The 18,777-nt window shown below is 44.7% G+C and overlaps 1 protein-coding gene and 1 pseudogene across 1 annotated transcript in view; one reads left to right on the top strand and one right to left on the bottom strand.

Annotated features, from left to right (window-relative positions):
- LOC136576196 (protein mono-ADP-ribosyltransferase PARP14-like) overlaps positions 1-18,777 on the top strand; it is a 913,674-nt gene that overhangs the window by 155,470 nt on the left and 739,427 nt on the right. The gene's annotated exons all lie outside the window — the stretch shown is intronic.
- Positions 1-18,777, bottom strand: part of LOC136577387 (protein mono-ADP-ribosyltransferase PARP14-like) — a 59,289-nt pseudogene that overhangs the window by 34,365 nt on the left and 6,147 nt on the right.

Below are 18,777 nucleotides of genomic sequence, written 5' to 3'. Positions count from 1 at the left end.
ATGTGATGCCAGCACGTCATCCGGGACTGCTGTAGTCAATGGTGGAAATAATTTGACACAAGTCATGGTAGCTGTTTTGGTTAGCAAACCGGAAGTGCACAGTTTACTTCAGCTTTTAATGTAGTCCATACATGGTAGAATTAACAGTGGCAATATTGCAGGATAATAGCAGAGCAAACGGTTATGCAGTACAGTTGATTTACTTGTAAACACAGTTTTCTCTTCAACGCTCTTTTTCTCTATTTGAACTTGGAAGGTTACCCAGTATGAATTCCCACAGGCCTAGTTATCTATAGGGCTTACTGGAAGTAAATTATGCAGGTGTTGGAATTTCAATTAAGATGGCCGCTTTACTATCCCTGGCTTTGACTTCACTGTTTTAGTAGACTGGCTTCAACCTTACTCCACCTCACTGCCGGTAAGACTAGGGAGCTGGTGAATCCTTGCTTCCCTGAAGAAGAATGCTTGCTTCAGCTGCTCTTACTGCAGACCTCCTACTCCGACTGCATACGCAGACTCTCCACTGAGACACCTCCTTCACTTCCTGCCTTCTTCCCGCACTTTTACTCCTCTCCCCCTCAGCATACTGGCTCATACTACAGTTTCCTGCTCTGAACTCTCTCTCCTCCCCTCTACCAATCAGTGGGGGTATGACATACAGCCAATGATTAACCAGCTGTTGCCAAGCTTTAGCTTGAAAAGGGGAGAAACAGGGCTTCTCTGACATAAGACACTTTCTATGTCTTCTGGAAGCACATAGCAAAGTGTGACTACGAACGTGTGGCTATTCTGGAGGACCCTCTGAGCCACTACACGTGTATTTTCTTAGGGTAATGATGCATACTACTGTGTTTCTCCAAAAGTAAGCCCTACTTATCGCTTCACCCAATGAGTGTAAGATTTGGCTGAGCGGCGTTGAGCGATGGCCACGGCTCAGCCAAATTAAAAATCCCTCCCCCATACAGTGATGGCTATGATTGGCTGAGCGGACGCTCAGTCAATCACAGCCATTGCTCCGTGCATTCACTGTATGAATTGGCTGAGTGGCGGTGAGTGATGGCCAGTTCAAAAATCCCTCCAACACACAGCGATGACAGTGATTGGCTGAGCTGCGGCCATCGCTCACTGCTACTCAGCCAATTCATACAGTGAATGCACGAAGTTATGGCTGTAATTGGCTGAGTGGTGTTGAGGGATTTTTGAATTGGCTGAGCTGCAGCCATTGCTCACCACTGCTCAGCCAATTCAAAATAAGGCATCCTCTGAAAATAAGCCCTAGCACATATTTTGGGGCTAAAATAAATATGACACTGTCTTATTTCCAAAGAAACACGGTAGTGCACATAGTGCATCAGGAAGTCAGAGAAGTGCTGGGGCTTTGTTTGTCCCGGACTAAAGAGTCACTTTAAAGGGATTGTCCAGTTGACGGAGAACATCTTTTAGTGCCCACTGTGCTGAAATAAGAAAAGAAAGTGTCTTTGCCTCTGCCACCATAATCCACTGTTGCAGCCCCGCTGTGGTCCCAGCATTTGTTGTGATAGATAATGTCACCAAAATCAGACGACCGCAGCATCCAGTGGCTCATATCCCGAGTGCCATGATGCCAGGAGTTTGAGAACGTGACGCTGCAGCAGTTACCTAATTTCTGGTGACACCATCTGTCACAACAGACACCGTGACCACAGCGCAGCTGCAGTGCTGGATTGTAGCAGCAGAGGACGGGTAAGTACTGATCCTCTTCTTACTTTAGCACACAGTAAGGGTGGACACTCACTAGCGATATTTTCTTTCTTGCGCTGCGAGAAAACTCTCGCCTCGCAGCGCAAGAAAGACGCCGGTATAGAACCAGCATATCACTAGTGCTTTCAATGGGGCCAGCGGCAGCAGCGCTAGCCCCATTGAAAACATAGGGAGAATGCCGCGGACTTCTACCAGAGCTGTGACAGCTGTGGCAGGAGTTTCCTTCATCCTCTCGGGGACCGCAGGGATGAAGGAATCCTCTGCCACAGCTGTCACAGCTGTGGCAGAAGTCCCCGGCATGCTATCCCATTGCTTTCAATGGGATTGGCACTGCTGCCCATCCCATTGAAAGCACTGCTTTGTGCCAAGCCCCGCTGTATGATTATCGGGGAAGGGCTTGAAATATAAGCCCTTCCTCGATAATCAGCAATAAGTGTAAAAAAAATTACTCACATAGCCCTTAGCTATTCATTCATGAATAGCAATATCTTAGCTATTCATGAATGAATAGCTAAGGCTATGTGTCATTGGCTGAGCGCTTAGCCAATAGCTAAGCACTAGCTGCTATTGGCTGAGCCCTCAGCCAATCAGCAGAGCCCTTTCAGGAGGCGGGGATTTTTAAATCCCCGCCTGCTGAAAGAGCTTAATAGCAGTGCAGGGGAGCCAGCCGGAGGACGCGCTTGAGCGCCGGACAGGTGAGTAATTATTATTTTTTTTTGTTGATTATCGGGGAAGGGCTTATATTTCAAGCCCTTCCCCGATAATCATACTGCGGGGCTTGGCAGAAACCATTGCTTTCAATGGGATGGACAGCAGTGCCGATCCCATTGAAAGCAATGGAATACAATGCCGCGGACATCTGCCACAGCTGTGACAGCTGTGGCTGAGGATTCCTTCATCCCCGCGGTCCCCGCGGGCATGAAGGAAACTCCTGCCACAGCTGTCACGCTGTGGCAGAAGTCCCCGGCATTCTCTATCTCTTTTCAATGGGGCTAGCGCTGCTGCCGCTGGCCCCATTGAAAATACTGCCGATATCCCGGCGTGATGCCGATATCCCGGCGTGATGCCGTTTTTTTTCTCGCACTGCGCTGCGAGACTTTAACTTTACTCTCACATCGCAGTGGAGAAAAAAATGCTAGTGGGTGTCCACCCTAAGGGTGCTAAAAAAAAGAGCATGTTGTCTGGTAAACGAGAGCTAGCATCCACCTCTAGCGCTCACATTTTCTCTTGACAATTGCTGGGCTGCCCCTGCAAGCGCAACCACAACAACCCAGCAATTAAGGCTATTACACGAGAATGAAAGGCTCTCGTCTAATAGCAGCCTATTGCATAAGTGTTTCTTCCCTGCAAAATGCAGGAGGAACTATGCTGACTGTAGTTGGCAGCTGGACTTGTCAATGCAATTACTGACAAATCTAGGTATTTGCTGCAATCAGCGTTTTCCGACCTCTGTTTTGCAAAGGGATAAACATTGTCGTATAATAGCATCCTAAGGGCTCCTTCACACAGGCAATGCGATTCACTGCCGTTTAAACGCCCGTTCAGACACGCCAGGTGCAACGTAAACACGCTGCACCCCCGAATACCGTCGAGCAGGAGAAGAGAGTTTAGCTCTCCTAAGTTCCCTCTCCGCCCCTTAATGGTTGCCGGCATAGGGAGGGGGCAGAAGCCAGTGTTCTAATCTCCAGCCCCTCCCTTTGCCGGCAAGGGGCGGAGATGGGGAGGGAGCTTAGCAGAACCGATACTAAACTCCCTCCCTATGGGACCGGCCAACATATTCTGGTCAAAAGATAGATCAAGACCTATTATTTCCGGATGGCCGATTTTACGCCCCCAAAAATCGCCTATCTGAACAAATGCATTGGAATCCAATGCATCAGATCATCGCAATTTTCAGGTTGGCGTTTTATAGCTAAATTGTGAATGAAGCCTTAGCCATATTTACACTGGAAGACTTCCTGCTGGCAACTCGCTCCTATCAAAGGTATAACAAGTTGATCAGTACTAGTTTCAGTCTACTTCCATGGGACATTGTATGCAATCGATACTGCAATTTAGTTATTGTCAGCAGCACATCCCTGTCTACACTTGATGTGCTGCCGACAACCAATTATTCTTTTTTTTATTTTAATGCCACTTAAATGAAACGATCAACAGCAAACAAGTGTTTTCTTATTTGTTGGCTGGGCACGGAGCATTGATCGGGAATGAGCATCTGAAACTGTGATCTTTCTATGGGTGCAACAGAACCTTCACCCTCAGCAGCCTGCTGCACCCAGAGATGGCGATGATGGCCGTTTCAGCTCATTACAGTACCCATTCCTTTTGGATTTTTGTATAGGACAGTAGTAAGAGGTATACAATCCTTATCGAGGAATCTTCTTACCAAACTGAGCACATTCATCCTCAATATTCTTCCCAGCTTCTTCCAGGATCTTCTTGGAGACACCTGTAAAGGATGGAGATAACTGCAGAGATTTGCTGTCACTGCTCTCATTGACTTCAATGGCACAGCTGTCTGTTTTTGTCTATGCTTGAATCAAAGCCTAAGGGTACAGTCACACATGGCAGTCACTGCGCAGCTGCCACAGCTGGGTGGCAGCAGTGATGCGGCTGAGAACCCCACTGGTGATGCAGGTCTGTGCAGCTTGCTAATGTATTAAGTGTTCACCAGCTGTAGGTTATTAATGTATGCGTGGTTTGCCTAAGGGCTCATTCACACTCACTTATGCATAAACTGCTGCATGTATAACACAGCGTTTTACTACTGTGTGAGCCAATTCACTGACAACAGCTCCATAAATACCTGTTTTCAGATTGAATGTCTTATTGGTTGAGTTAACAATGACGTCGGTGTCTTCCTTGGTTATGTCTCCAATCTTCACCTGATAAGTAATGGATCCTATCTTCAGTTCATGAATGCCTGCTGATGGGGAGGTAACTTCCCCAAACAAACCTACATTTGAAGAGGTTATTTCCATTAATCATTCTAATACCAAAAGTCCAGAAAAGCTGTGTATAGATGTTTTAAAGACTATTGCAGTGTCTCTGGCATAAAAAATACAGTTACTATAATCTTTCCTTCCATTAGTCCCCCTTGGTGCTGTTGGAGTCTGGCTCTGGGCAGAATCAGTCTCCTTTCCCATCTGGCAGCTAACAATAAAGTTTTTTCTTACTTTTCTTACTTTCCCTGCAGAAAGTCTTCTTAACTATACTGCCATATATTGGCTTCTTCCTCTATAGTTACACCTCTGTCTAGAACATCTTGGAGGACCACACAATCCACTAATTATTTTCTGTGGTCGCTGTATGATGCTTCACCGTATGGAATTCCAGCATTTATTGCTCCCTTAGAGATAACTGCTGGTCATCAGGGAAACCAGCAGCGGGTGCAAATCAAGGGGAGCAGATGACAAAAGACCAAACTTCCAGTCCCTTATTCCCCACTGTGCAGTGTTACTATAGTATAATCTGAAAAAAAAGGTTTGGTACGGTGTTAGCCAGTAGAATAAAATGTAATTGTACTCAGTAAGAGAAACCAGGTAATTTTGTAGATATGATACATTTTAATGGCTAACAAAAATACACGATGTTACAGCGAGGTTTTCCTCAGGGATAATGAAACAAAACTGGATGGGGCATGAAATATCATATTGAAGGGCAACTTCAAGTCGCAACATCACAGAAAAATTTGGGAGTATAAATTTATGGCTATTTTTGATACCCTCAAGAATGGTATGAACCTTGGAGTTGGGTTCTTGCATCAGTGGAGAATATAAAAAAGTCTGGAGGAGATCAAGAGGGGTGTCCTTGGAGGGAGCACCTAGGGGGCGTGTGGAAACACCTGAGGGGTGAGTGGGTCAGGGGATGGCGTCATCTCTTCCCAGGGGGAGCAACCGGAAGGGATGCTATTCCCAATCATTGCTTTACAGACCTGGTAAAAAGTCATACATTGATTTGAAGAAACGCTGCCATCCAAAAGGTGGCGCTGCAGAGGTATTGTTTCCCTTTCCTTATTTGCAGGTCTGAGGGAAAGATAACACACAGGCCTGTGACCACCTGACACCAATTTAGAGATCATAAAACTGGGGCATTCCTTGCCAGTGGACTAATTAGGTATTTACTTCTCTGCTCATCTGGTCTGGTATTGTTTTAAGTGCAAATTAGTCTCATATGTCTGTGCTTTTTTATATGTGTACGTGTGTGTGTGTATATATATATATATATATATATATATATATATGCCCCATCCAGCTCTGTTTCATTATGCCTGAGGAAGGATTGTAAGAGGTCCAGAAGCTTACATTAACATCACGTATTTTTGTTCGCCATTAAAAGGTATCATATCTACAAGATTATCCAACTAGAAGATAAGCTGTAGCAGCAATAATAGTGCAGTAGTTATGCCGAAGTTGTCTTTATTCCTCTGAGCACAGAGGAATAAAGACAACTTTGGCATAACTACTGCACCATTATTGCTGCTACAGCTTATCTTCTAGTTGGATGACACTTTTGTGGAGTCTATTGATCCAGACTCCTGCTGTAGCTGGCAGCTCTTTATCTGTGGGTCCTACCTTATTGGTTCTGTGGAGGAGTGCTGTTCCCATACTACTTGTATATCTACAAGATTACATGGTTTCTCTTACTGAGAACAATCACATTGTATAATAAGAACTCACCCTGAGATTTGTCTGACTTCTTCTTACTGGCGGGATCTTTGGTCTTTTTTTCAAGTTCAGTAGAAAATGCCTAAAAGCAACAAGAACATTACAGAGTGAAAGAAAGTCATTCATGGGAGTCGCCTGTATCGCCTTATAAAGTTGGATTTAGCCGAGGATCTGTCCACACCACTGTCAGAGGCGCTGGTGGCACTCTTGGTGGATTTGACTGAAAAAATAGCACTGCATAGAATGAAGGGAACCAGACTGACCGCCCATTATAAGCCAGTGAGGTCCAGTGAGAACCAGTCGTATCTAACATCCAGCAGGGTGTTGCAGCTTCCCTTAGAAACTGAAGCCACAGCCAAAGTGAGCCTTAGGCCTCATTCACATTGGCAACAAAGTCGCCCGATTTTGTTAGGTTGCTACAATGCTACAAATCGCATGTATGTGAAGCCCGTGCTTTCCTATGTATGTGAAGCCAATGCTTTCCTATGTGCTACTTCACAAGTGCAATGTTTTGTCGCATGCAACAACCAGTCACACAAACCTCGCAGGTCCCGCGATAAGCACGCGACTTGTGAGGTTTTGTAGCCCATGTAACATGCAACACTGACAGCCATTGACATCATGGAAAGGAGTTTGGTGCTCACTGAGCAGGCACTCGCTGGGGTAGAGGCGGGGGCGGATGGTAGTACGGAAGAGCAGAAGAGCAGGCAAGAAGCTGGGTGACAGAAAGAAGGAGGGATAGAGGGAAGAGAACCAGGGAGGCTAGTCCTGAACTGGCACAACCCAACAAGTTTGCAAGATTGGCAGATGAGGGGGATGCCATTACAGAGCCAGCACCGCTGCAGCACGACACGCCCTCTGAACGCCAGGGGGATGACTGCTCCAGTGAGACGGGGACGGGGAGAGCAGGGAAGCCTAGACAGGTTCTAGTGGTGGGGGACTCAATTATTAGGGGGACAGAGAGGGCAATCTGCCATAAAGACCGGGATCGTCGAACGGTGTGTTGTCTTCCTGGCGCTCGAGTTCGACACATCGCGGATCGGATTGACAGATTACTGGGAGGGGCTGGTGAGGATCCAGCAGTCATGGTGCACATTGGCACCAATGAACAAGTTAGAGGTCAATGGAGGGCCCTCAAAAATGATTTCAGGGACTTAGGGTCCAAGCTCAGGGCAAGGACCTCCAGGGTAGTTTTCTCGGAAATACTACCTGTACCTAAAGCCACACTAGAAAGGCAGCAGGACCTTAGGGAGGTAAACAAGTGGCTCCGGAGTTGGTGTAAGAAGGAGGGATTTGGGTTCCTGGAGAACTGGGCTGACTTTGCGGTCGGCTACAGGCTCTACCGTAGGGACGGGCTGCATCTAAATGGGGAGGGTGCAGCTGTGCTGGGGGAAAAGATGGCTAGAAGGCTGGAGGAGTGTTTAAACTAGGGACTGGGGGGGAGGGCAAAATGAGAAATAGTGGGGTAGCCAGTGTAATTAGCGATCTGGGTCCAAGCAAAGGGAATGGGGGACGAGCAGGGGGTGGGGTTAGTACAGTTAGAACTGATAGATCAGCCATAAGTACGAATAGCAACAAAACAAATTTAAAAAACAAAAAAAATGATATAAATTGTATGATCACGAATGCACGAAGTCTGATCGGTAAAGTGGGCGAGCTTGAAGCAAGAATGACTGATGAAAGTTATGATATAGTCGGAATTACTGAAACATGGCTTGATGATAAGTGCGATTGGGCGGTGAATTTGCAGGGGTACAATCTCTTCAGAAGAGACCGAAGGAACCAGAAAGGGGGAGGGGTATGTCTGTACGTCAAATCGAACTTGAAGCCGAGGCTACGGGAGGATATAGGGGTAGGAGACGAACAGGTGGAATCTCTGTGGGTAGAAATACAGGGAGGAAAAAATAACAAAATCCTGATAGGGGTCTTCTATCGACCACGTAAAGCAACAGAAGAAACTGAAGACTTACTACTAAGGCAGATAGATGAGGTGTCAAAACGAAACGAAGTAATTATCATGGGGGACTTTAATTACCCAGATATAACATGGGAGAACGAAACCTGCAAATCTCACAGGGGTGATAAGTTCTTGAGAGTAATTAAAGACAATTACCTGAACCAACTTGTGCAGGAACCAACAAGAGGGAGAGCCATTCTGGACCTAGTACTAACTAACAAACCGGAACGTATAAGGGGGGTGCAGGTTGAGGGGCACTTGGGGAACAGTGACCACAATATAATCAACTTCCAGCTGTCAATCAATAGGAAGCCTTATCGGGGAGAGACAAAGAAACTAAACTTTAGTAAAGCAAAATTTGATGAGCTTAGAACTACTATCGGTAACATTAATTGGGACAACATCCTCAAAAATATCAGTACGGAGGAAAAATGGGAAAAGTTCAAAAGGATCCTAATCACCTCATGTGAGCAGTTCATTCCCTTTAAAAATAAAAGAAACTCAGCTAAAAGAAAACCAATGTGGCTCGACAAGACGGTACGAGGGGCAATAAACGAAAAGAAGATAGCGTTCAAACTACTAAAGCAACAAGGCAGCGAGGAAGCGCTAAAATCATACAGGGAAAAAAACAAAATATGCAAAGATACGATCAAAACTGCCAAGGAGGAAGCAGAAAGATGGATCGCCAAAGAGAGCAGAAACAACCCGAAGCTATTTTTCAACTACATAAACAGCAAAAGGATTTGCAGGGAGAGCGCTGGCCCTTTAAAAAACAATGCAGGAGAAATCATTGATGATGACGAAGGGAAAGCAAATCTACTAAACAGCTTCTTCTCAAGTGTGTTCACCAAAGAAAAGGAAATGCCACACGAGATGCAGGGGAATAAAACGAACCCCTCACAAAATATCTCATACCTAACGCAGGAGGAGGTGCGGAAGCGTCTAAAGAAAACTAAAATTGATAAATCACCGGGCCCAGATGGATTACACCCAAGGATACTAAAGGAACTAAGTGACGAGATAGCTAGGCCGCTATACCTAATATTTCTAGACACTATCAAGACCGGAGTAGTACCATTGGACTGGCGCATTGCCAACGTGGTTCCAATTTACAAAAAAGGGAGCAAAAGTGAGCCTGGTAACTACAGGCCAGTAAGTCTCACTTCAGTAACGGGAAAAATTTTCGAGGGGATTCTGAGAGACGCCATCAATGAGTACCTCAAGGAGATTAAGGGAATAACTCCTCACCAGCATGGATTCATGAAGGGTCGCTCATGTCAGACAAATCTGATCAGTTTCTACGATGAAGTAAGCTCTAAGCTGGACCAGGGAGAATCTATTGATCTTGTATATCTGGACTTCTCTAAAGCCTTTGACACCGTGCCACATAATAGGCTAATATACAAAATGAGGCAGCTCGGACTGGGCGAAAACGTGTGTAATTGGGTAAAAAATTGGCTCAACGAAAGAAAGCAGAGGGTGGTAATAAATGGTTCGTACTCTGATTGGACCACAGTCGCTAGCGGGGTGCCACAGGGTTCGGTATTAGGCCCCACTCTCTTCAACATATTTATTAATGACCTGATAGAGGGGCTGCATAGCAAAATATCAATATTTGCAAATGACACAAAATTATACAATATAATTAATGCAACGGAAGACAATGTGCGGCTACAAACGGACCTGGATAAGATGGGGGCTTGGGCAGAAAAATGGCAAATGAAGTTCAATGTTGAAAGATGTAAGACTATGCACATGGGCAGGAGGAACGGATGTCACAAATATTCACTTAATGGGGTACCGCTGGGGAAAAGCGATATGGAAAAGGATCTAGGGGTATTAGTGGATAATAGACTAAACTGGAGTAACCAATGCCAGCTGCTGCAAAGGCAAATAAAGTCTTGTGGTGCATTAAAAGAGGTATAGGGGCGAAGAACGAGAACATTATCCTTCCACTATATAAGGCACTTGTCAGGCCTCACATGGAATACTGCGTACAATTCTGGACACCGGTGCTCAGGAAAGATGTCACAGTGCTTGAGGGGGTTCAAAGAAGGGCAACTAAACTAATACATGGAATGACGGGACTGGAATACCCAGAGAGGCTATCCAAATTGGGACTATTTACTCTAGAAAAAAGAAGGTTAAGAGGCGACCAAATAACCATGTATAAGTACATGAGGGGACAACACATGGATCTCTCCCGTGATCTGTTTACACCCAGGACCACAAAGGTAACAAGAGGACATCCGCTACGATTAGAGGAAAGTAGGTTTCATCACCAACACAGAAAGGGGTTCTTTACTGTAAGAGCAGTTAGACTGTGGAACTCTCTACCGGAGGAAGTGGTGATGGCGAAATCGATAGAGGAGTTTAAAAGGGGACTTGATGTCTTTCTGGAGAAGAAGTATATTACAGGATATAAATATTAGGTTAAGTGTCAATCCTGGTATACAGGCAGGTAGGAACTATTAGGGGTTGATCCAGGGAACAGTCTGATTGCCATTAGGGAGTCGGGAAGGAATTTTTCCCCCAAAAGGGCTAATTGGCTTCTGGCCTTGGGGTTTTTTGCCTTCCTCTGGATCAACACAGTAGGATAGACAGGCTGGACTAGATGGACAATGTCTTCATTCGGCCTTACATACTATGTTACTATGTTACTATGTTTCCCTATGGAGGCTTCCTCCCTGTTGCATTGCTTCGCACGAAAACACGGTTTCGTGCGGTGCGATGCAACTTTGATAGTAGGAAATTCTACTGTCAAAGCCATAATCTAAGCCCTAGCTGAAGGAAAAAAAATTTAAAAATACACATACATCACCTAAGAAGTTCTGTCAGCCCGGCCGATTCTTCTTCCTGGTCCTCGGCACTGGTCGTCTTCTTCTCTTTTGGCCGGGGATTGAAAAATCCCCGCCTCCTGGAAGCACTGCCTCTGATTGGCTGATGCTTAGCTAATCACAGCCAGCGCTCCATGAACCAATCACAGCCATTCATAGAGTGCTGGGTCTGATTGGCTAAGCGTCAGCCAATCGCAGCCAGTGCTTCGAGGAGGTGGGGAGTTTTCAGTCCCCAGCCAGAAGAAAAGAAGACGACCAGTGTCGGGACCGAGAAGAAGCTGCGGCAGATCCCTGGCCAGCGCTTCTAGGTGATGTATACTTTTTTTTTTTAGCTACAGCTTATTTTCGAGGAAGGGCTTATATTTCAAGCCCCTCCTCCCCAAAAATCCTCGCATTTGGTGCTACAAAGTCGTGGTATCACCGTGAGAAACCACAGCGATATCTCAAAGCTGGCAATTTTGTAGCCTGTGTGAAAGAACCCTAAGGGCACTTTCACACGACAGTTTTTATGTTCATTTATTTGTAAGCCCAAACCAGGAATGGGTCTAAAATAGGGAAAACATGCAAATCTTTCCATTATACTTTCTTTCTACTTCTGGTTTTGGCTAACAAAAAAATTGAACATAAAAACTGTCGTGTGAAAGTACCCTAAGGCCGCATCCACATGGGCTACATGATCTCACTACAAAATAATTGCTACCAAACACATGTATGGGAAGCTCATGGTTTCCAATGGGTTCTTTCACATGAGCAATGTTTTGTAGCACGATTTTGTAGCATGTGTGAAAGAGGCCTTTTAACAGTGATGTTTCTCCACCATAAGGCCTCATTCACACGGGTGACATGGCATCACCGCAAGAAAATCGCAGCAATATTGCATCGCTGGACTATGCGATCTCGCTGTGGTTTCTCGCAGAGATACTGTGCTTTTGTAGCACCACATGCAAGGATTTTCAGGGGTTGGGGCTTGAAATTTAAGCCGTGCCATGAAAACAAGCCCCAGCTGCAGAAACAAAAATTGCTACAAAATGCATGTATGTGAAGTCCATGGTTTCCTATGGGTTCTTTCAGGCTACAAAACATCTCTCACATAAAAGAACCTATTGGAAACCATGGGCTTCACATACATGCGTTTTGTAGCAATGTCACAGAGGACCCACTTCTATCACCTCCGAATTCCTTAAAGGGGGTTTCTGAGATTGTGGTTCTATATAATGCAGTGGTGAACATCAGAATTACTTCATATCTCACCTTAATCGTTTCCGTGTCACTCGGGTGCAGCATGAAAGTCACTATTTTAAGGTGCTTGTGGTTTCCTTTGCTGCTGAAGTTGAGGCACTCTTCATACATTATAGCAGCAACAGTGTTTTTGGGAAATCTTAGAATTCCGGTTCCCATAGCTGGGAATGATATTGATGGCATGTGATTCTCCTCTGCAGCTTGCAGGCAATCATTTACAATCTTCCTTAAAATCTGTTATAAAACATGTGGTGATAATTACATACAGAAGAGCAGCTGACGAAGTTCAGTAGCACCTGAAGGGGTATTCCCATCAAAAACATGGTATACGCCGCAAGGGTATTCTTGTATCTTGTCACCACCAGGCTGGGTGAAGATGGGCTGAGGTGAAGGGAAAGCCTAGAGCCTCTTACTAACAGCCACATACACCCCCTTACTGATGTGTCCAGAGCTCTGTGCTAGCTACTGATTGGCTGCTTTTATACACACCTTTAGGGACCTTCAGGGAGCAACGCAAGAAAGAAATCGCGGCATGTGCTATTCTATCGCGTTATTCCGCAGCATGAGGTCTCCATTAATACAGTATTAAGAGAGACCTCCCGGCGACCGCGGAATAACGTGTGTTTAACGCCGTGGGAATTGCACGGACATAACCAAAAAGTCCCTGTTAGCAATTGCAGAAAAATGCACATTTTTCTGGGGTGTCCGGGAGGTCTCCTTTAATGCTATATTAATGGAGACCTCACGCAGCAGAAAATCGCGCTAAAATACAGCATGCCACGATTTTTTTTCCGCAGCATAAATCTGCTGCAGCATCATACTGCCACGAGAACCGCTGCAGAAATCCCGCCTTCAAGGAGACCAGCGGTGATATCACATATGTGGGGTTTAGCTGAAATGTTTAATGTGCTTCATGAAAATAGAGGAAAGAAGAGCAAAAGAGGGTTTTTAAAAAAATAAAATAAAAAAATATATTTTTGTTTGTACACTATTGATTTAGTTGCTGACAAAGCAGGATGCCTGTATCTAGCGTCCTGTTGCCATGACAACCCAGCGCCACAGAGGGAGCTCCCTCCCTCTGTGAAGCCTTTGCACATCTCCACCAAACTGCTGCTCCCTGAAGGTGGCTGAAGGTGTATATAAAAGCAGCCAGTCAGCAGCTAGCACAGAGCTCTGGGCACAGTAGTGAGGTGGTGTATGTGTCTGCCAATAAGAATCTCTGGGCGTTCCCTTCACCTCAGCTCATCTCCACCCATCAGCTTGGTGGTGACAAGATACAAGAATACCTGCCACAAGTGTCTGGTAGGTTCAGGTTCAGTATAACTCTCCAGAATCCCTGCCTCCGTCTGCTGCATCCAGGCAAAGAATTAATGGCGAAATGCCCTGGCTCTCCACTAACCCTTTGGTCCTAGGGGCAAAATTTGTCTGTAGATTGGAGTAGGGGGCTAATAATAATTTCTCCTCTTCTTGCTTTCAGTTCTGCATTGGATCCAACAGTTCCTGGGCTCTTCTTCAGTCTTCCAAAATGGCCACAGGGCATCTCTCACTATTTGGTACACAGTGTGCATCAGTATTCAGACACTTCATCCTGCTTTTGGATTGGCCAGCACTGTTCATGTGAGTGGTACTGACCAATCAGGCAAATCTGGGCAGCACGCAGTGTGTTAAGTGCTGTGGCCATCTTGGAAGACCAAAGAAGGGTCCTTGGAACCTTCAGATCTGTGACAAAACGGCAAGAAAGGAAAGTGGGAGGTAATATTACTCCCTTTTTCCAGTTCTGGAACAAATTTTGTCTTGAGACCAAAAAGGCACTTTGATTTACATGCATTTGTTGATTTAATGCACACATGTGCGGCCAGCACTCCTTTCATTCTTCTCCTGAATGTACTTGCCTCTGCACTAGACGGGTTGAAACCTTCTTCTAGAGAACAGTGCAAGTCCCAGACATTATAAATGGCTATGATGGCAATAGACCTTTAAAGGAAAACATTCATAACAGTGGAAGTCACATGACAGGAAGTCAAAGAGGCTCTCGGTGTTACCATGGCAAGCCCAGAACAAGCACAATATTTCCTGCACTGTAGTAGTGAGATCAACAGAAAGTGTCATTATATAAAATCAATTCTGAGATGTTTTTAAAGTACTGAATCCATTAAATATTAGCAGAATCTGCTCTTAGGCATCCAGAGTAGAAAGACAACAAAGTATGTGTAAAAGATGTAACTTTTTATAGACTATAGGTTATAGATATGAGAACCCTTGTGGGAGCAGTCTGTCGGACTAGTATTCACTGGCAGTCAGGTCGGTTCCTGCTATTTGCCTCACTGACGTTACATTCACCTGTGTGGGTTACCTTCTTACCTGCTCAGACGATCCTTTTCCCTCATCCCACTGGGGGACCACACAATGAATGACGAGGTCACAGGGCAGGTTACAGCTGTCCGTGATGAACACGCAGCCATCGGTCACTGGAGTTTGCGGCTTCACTTTATTGAGAAGATCCTGTAGTTTAGTCCCGGCTGACCTGAAGATTGCACTGGACACGGCTCCAGACTGCAGGTCGAGATCTTTACCCACACTGTTCACAATCATATTGGTCTAAGAGAAGTAAAAGATTCCAGTTGGTGAAGGATCCTGAAGTCTCTGTCTAGTAACAGAGATTACAGATTGGGCTGAAACAGAGGAAGTGGGGGATTGGGGTGTTGTCTAATACTGGCTATAGAAGTCTATGCAGAGCAAGGAGGGAGACAGAAGCAGGGAGAATCACACAAATGTGCTGCTAGAGCTAATATTGATTTACAGCTATCGCAGTCAAATCTAAACTTCTCAATACTGCTGTATTGTGTCCTCTATGATGTTGTTATTTATTTGTGTATACTGCAGTTAGGGAGAATAAGCTTCTGTTTTCTCTATGTGCAGTGTATGGGAGACATAGCAGTAGTGTACACCCACCATGTTAGAGAGATGTAGAAGAGATACTGTTTTCCTATGAGTGTAGTGTATGGAGACATCAGGTGCTAATGTACACCCACCAGCTCAGAGATAAAGAAGAGATCCCGCTCTGCAATGTGTGTAGTATATGGAGACATCATAGCAGCAGTCTACACCCACCAGCTCCGAGAAAGATAAAAGATCCTGCCCTCCTTTGTGTGTAATTTATGAATACATCATAGCAGCAGTCTACAACCACCAGCTCAGAGATCGGGGAGCAGGATCTCTTCTTCTGTATGTGTGCAGTGTATGAAGACCTTATAGCAGCAGTCTACACTCACATCTCAGATAGAGAAGAGATCCTGCTCTCGTGTGTGCAGTACTGTATATGAATATATCATAGCAGCAGTCTACACCCACCAGTTCAGGGAAGATTGCAAATTAGAGATGGAGTTTGTAGCAGAGAAAACCGTCAATAAATGTAGGATACTAGTCATATAGTGGCTAACTATAGTGTTAGTCCTCATGTACACACAGGACAGCTTATTCTAAAAAGTTATCTGGAATTGTGGGCACACTAAGGTATGATTTTAGTGAAAAATGATGATTTGGGATAAAGAAAGCACAATAGTTCTGTAAAAAAAAAGGAAAAATGTCATTTTGTTTCAGTATTTACCAGCATTATACTCACAGTTGAATCTTGGATATTTCCTTGTATCATCTTGATTTTTATCCCTTCCTTGGTTGTCACCATTTGACGATCAAACTTGTTTGCAGCATCAACTTTCTTCTGGTCTTTTTGAGACTTAATTTTTTTCTTCTCTTGTTTTGAGGAAAACTTGATGTTTTTCTCTTCATATTCTTCACTCAAGAAATGGGTGAACGCCTTAACAATGTCATCCTCGCTGTCTACGAGGTGAATGTATCTGATGGAGCTGGTGCCTTGCTGATTTTCCATGTGCTGTTTGATGGAGGTAACAATGCATTCTGTGCAAATGTCCACCGGGTATTCACAGGCAACAAAGCTGGAGGCTGAAATTGCAATAGAACTGTGACCTTTCTCGGCAGCCTGATCCAGGCCGCTCTTTATCGCTTTACGTAACTGACGTTCACTTTTGGAGCTTGATTTCTTATCCCATTTTGGGCTCACTGCATGGATCAGCTGCTTACAAGGCAAATTGCCTGCATTAGTGATGATCGAATCGCCAGCTTCCAGTTTCTTTTCTTCTTGGATAACAGATTCACACTCGGCCCGAACTGCATCATTCAGTAAGGACTCTACTAATTGGCCAATAGGCTTTAGATCATCACTGGCTGCAATAACAGCCACATCGACCTTGTGATGGTACGGGTTATCTTTGTATACAGCAATTTTGACCCCGTTTGGTAACATTACGTGGCAGTAGGGTTCTTTCAGATTCATTTCAAGTGCTGCTGCTTCTCCGTCACCGTCCTTCTGCAAGCATATCACACAGCTGTACTTCAGCCACATGTTGTTAGTGTGCTGCTCTTCATTCTCTATACAGAACTTTTTGGCTCCTGGTTTATCGATGTAAAGAGTTTCATAATGAAGCTCGGAGAGGAAAGAACGTAGATGTTTCTCCTCATTCTGGACACGCTGCTCAGGTCCAGATAGAGAGATGATGATATTCTTCTTTGAGACGTTCACGTTGTCCTTAATTGCATCTAATATCTTCTTATTCTCAATAACCTTCATGATGGCCCTTGATTTCACCACAATGTCCACCTGCACCTCTGTGTTCTCCTTCAGGAATTGATCGATCTGTTGGTGGGCAGTTTGTACAGATGAGAATAGACCAGAAATCACCACCTCGCTTGCTGCTTCAGCAAGAAGTGCCTCGATTGCCACAGTCATCGTCTCGACATTCAGCTGTGTGGTAACAGTTTTTTTAAGGTTGTCCCATTCAGGTGTCTGTATAACCCTCTGGTCTTTAAGACTAATCCGTCTACAGACCAAATCGTTCTTCATCTGTTTCTCAGCTTCTGCTATGTCTTTCTCGGAAGAAGCCATCAACAGAACATCACTTTTTCTCACTTCCATCATAGCATTTATATTGTTTCTTGTGAAGATGATGGATGAGAGTTTTTGTTTGTCTGCTGCCAACAGAAACTGGATGATCCAAGGATCCTGGTTGACGGCTCTGGACTTCATATCTTGCTTAGCACTGAGAATTTTACATTTGGCATTTTGCACTTCGGCTTTTGTTCCACACAATATGACGTTTCTCGTTGTTGAATCATAGTCCATCTTCAGGTTTGAGGAATCTTTCTGGAGGCTTCTTTCCAGATGAGATGTGTACAGGAACTTATAAATGTCAGGCTCGATGGGCACGGCATCTTCCACCTGCATCAGCTTATTAGTTTTTTTGTCAACCAGTTCTTTGAAACTTGACTCTGTCTTAATGAGATCCTCAAGGAGGCCCACAAGAAAAACCTTCTCAGCCACCATGTCTGCTTTGAAGAATATGCGGTTGTATGTTGTGCTGGAGAGCTTTTCTTTAAGAACTTCCCAGACAGCGTTCTTCACGTCACAATCTCGGACTTCATATTTGGACATAAGACGTGAGAACTCATCATGGACTTTCTTGTTCCAGGTTGGGGCTATCTTTGCCATTTTTCTATATTGTGCCAATAGCTCACGGGGGACAGACAGCCTGACGACTGGTTCCTGGCAGTCTGGAGCTGGCCATTGGACCTCACAGTGGTGATTTCCCAGGTGGCTCTCTATATCTTGTTTTATCTTTGGATCATTTGAGAAAAACTCAATCAAGTACATATTTAAAGGAAATTCTACAGGATGTGGGGATTCGACCAGAGGCGGCTTCTTCCCATATAAACATTCGCCAATGGATGGATAATAGGGAAACACGGAAATTGCCTTTTTATTAATATTATGTGACTTTCGCAGTACAGACTTTACAACTGCAACAAACATGAAGAAACACGCAGTTATAGTGACAGCCCAGAATCACATTATACAGTATGGACAACTGACCAATCACAAAAGCATTTTCCACCTCTGATCAGCACTCTACAGTTATATATAGAATTCATCTCCATAAACTAGCTGCCCTGTACATTATAGGGGCTCAGTTAAGCTATTATGGGGTATTTGTCCACAGACTTGCTGACTGTTTCATTTAACAGCCAGCAGAATAGTAAGTTCAGCTTTGGAGTAAGGATAAGTATTGAAGTGTAATGTACATAGTGACTCCCCAGCAGAATAGTGAGTGCAGCTCTGGAGTATAATACAGGATGTAACTCCGGATTAGTACAGGATACGTATGGAATTTCCCCTGATCCCCACCAAAGATTTAACATCGACAAAATGCCCCCAACATGTGGATAAGTATCATCCACTTGCCTGTTAGTGTAATCCACTTTG

The sequence above is a fragment of the Eleutherodactylus coqui genome, chromosome 8 (assembly GCF_035609145.1).
Source record: "Eleutherodactylus coqui strain aEleCoq1 chromosome 8, aEleCoq1.hap1, whole genome shotgun sequence".
Taxonomy (NCBI): Eukaryota; Metazoa; Chordata; class Amphibia; order Anura; family Eleutherodactylidae; genus Eleutherodactylus; species Eleutherodactylus coqui.
Note: the sequence above shows the minus strand (reverse complement) of the source record. Positions and strands in the feature narration are given on the sequence as shown.